The following is a 2436-nucleotide window of genomic DNA, read 5'->3' on the forward strand; positions in this document are numbered from 1 at the left end:
TTCTTCTGCAATGCTGTGGAGGAAGGTGTGGCAATTCAAGACCAGTGAATCAGTAATGCTTTGAGGACATTGTAATAGGTTAGTGTTAGGTTAAAGGGTTAGGATGGCTGTTTTATGTTTCCCTGGAAATTGGTCCTATGACATTCACTGTAAGTGACCCACTCAACTTAATGAGACAAAAGAGAAAACGTTCTTTTTTCGATGTATCTTGGCGTTAACGCTTCATTTCATTCCACAACAGCGGTTGGTTTACTACACACACCTCAGTAAGTGTTCACAGATGGTGCGAAGTTGGCAGACATATAACTGTCCCTACCAAATTTATATTTTTTTGAAGGTATTTCTCATAACCTGAGAACTTTGAAAGAGAAGGTTTAAACTTCCTTGGCCACCAGCACTGGCAGCCAGGAGGAAACATTTCCAATACATTATGAGGAAGGTTAATTGGTGAGGAATACAATATGTCTTTGATTCCCTCAGTGTCAGTATCGCGCTCTCTTTTTCTCTCTGCTTTACTCCACCCCTCTCTGCCTTCCTGTCTCTCTCTTAACAAGTTACTGAAAAAAATGTGTTTCCAATTAGGCAGCAGAGGGAAAAAGAACAAATCTCAACTGCGGAGATTACAAGAAATGTATTTGGGAACAGTTGCATTTACGTTGTAAAATATATAAGCAAAGTGGGAAAATTGTGAATAAGTGAATGAATTGCACTTGATACTAATGAAGGTTTTGTTTTATTATGCAGTCATTTAAATGAAATCTTTGCCGTGTGCGCCTTTGCGTGTGCGTGAGGCGTGTGCAACGTCATGTGTAGACAAAGATCCTCTCCTGCAGAGTGAGAGAGAGAGAGAGAGAGGGGCAGAGAGAGAGAGAGAGAGAGAGGGAGCTTGGCGGAGCAGCCGCGCCAGCGCAGAGAGGCACGGGGACGCAGCACAGAGCATCAGGGCGACTTCAGCTGGAAACGAATCAATAAAAAACAACTTGAAAAACAGGGACACACCGGTGGGGGAAACAAAACACCGTGGGAGCTATTTTCTGCACGGACATAAAATGAAAGGGTTACCTGGCTGTATTTTGGATTTGGAGTCATTTACTACACCGCCGCGACGTTGACACAAGAGTTGCGCAGAGTCTCTAGGAGTTGTCTGTTGGAGGCATTTCAGGCACCCAGAATCCAACTTGATTTGGACATCCAGGAACCAGTCAGGGAGTAAGCTAAACTACCTACTGCGCTCTTTGGAAAAGAAAGACACAGTAAGTATTCCATGTATGTGTCCTGCTTATTGAATTAATCCTTTTAAATTCACATTTGGGATTTTTTTTTCCTTCCAGTGCTCACTTACGCACGCACGAATGTGGGCATCTTTACATAATCAAAGTATACCTGCCACGTAGACGTGGCTAGAAGACGCGTTGGGTTAAGATAAAGGCTTTGATGGCATTAGCAGATGCTTGCGCACACCGTTATTTCGTTAGGAGACGTTTGGCTGTGCGCAGACAGAGCTCGAGAACTGGGACGCTGCAGGAATGAAGGGACTTGTTTCGCCAGAGCTGGGCTCTTTATCAAACTCTGGGATTGGTACTGTCCCGGGGTTTGGCATTTGTGGAAGGGAGTGAAAAGAAAAAAAAACAAGCGGGCGTTTGGTCTGGGAGTGAAGGTTTGACACCGGTCTTGATTTTCCGCGCTGATCTGCAGTCAGAGAATGTGATTGGAATTTTCTTTTCGTTTTCTTCATTGAATCCCTTCCTCTCTACCAAATGTAACCCCACTTCCCTAAAAACCAAACAGGTTAGCCATAATCCAGGATCAGTATTTCCCAACAGGAAATACTTGTGTCAGCACATGAAGGTGGAATTGCAAAAACATGATGAAGAGGCCAGCAGCAGATTGATAGTCCTCAAACATTTCTTGTGATGCTGGCATCCTCCCAAAGTATACGCCTTGATGCTGTCTACTACGGCTGGGGTTGATCCACCCTGCTGTGCCCTGGGCTCAGGCCTTGAAAAAAAAAAACAATCTCATGAACTAACCTAACTTCTTGCTGAACTCTGTTAAAGATGAGACAAAGGCTAAAATGATGTGACGTGCCAATAAAACAGGATCAGAAATTCTAGGTGCATGATTCTCACCTGCAACGCGGAGGGAGATAACTATTGACAGAAATATTAAAGTAACATCATATGTTGTGTTTCCAAAGGTATTTTGTAAAACGTCCATGGAAACATCATCCCGTGCATATAGTTACGGCTGTGGCCAGGTGCATCCTGGGGTTCTTGAATGAAAGTTAAGTCATGATCACATACAAAAGGTGCTCATAAAGATGATTATCAGTCATTATGTGTAGTATGTATATTAATGTGATATGATTCTCTATATTGGAGGGGATGAGCATGTTTGCACCATTCTCATTAAAACATATAAAATCTAAAAATTGAA

At 42.9% G+C, this 2436-nt stretch overlaps 1 protein-coding gene across 1 annotated transcript in view; it reads left to right on the plus strand.

The window, feature by feature from the left end:
* The first annotated feature begins 842 nt into the window (after nt 1-842).
* The window catches only part of lpar1 (lysophosphatidic acid receptor 1), a 43636-nt gene continuing 42042 nt past the window's right edge, over nt 843-2436 (plus strand). Inside the window, exon 1 of the mRNA XM_034896422.1 lies at nt 843-1253. The gene's annotated coding sequence lies outside the window, so the exon portion shown is untranslated. The remainder of the gene's footprint in view (nt 1254-2436) is intronic.

This window comes from Etheostoma cragini, chromosome 16 (assembly GCF_013103735.1).
Source record: "Etheostoma cragini isolate CJK2018 chromosome 16, CSU_Ecrag_1.0, whole genome shotgun sequence".
Lineage (NCBI taxonomy): Eukaryota > Metazoa > Chordata > Actinopteri > Perciformes > Percidae > Etheostoma > Etheostoma cragini.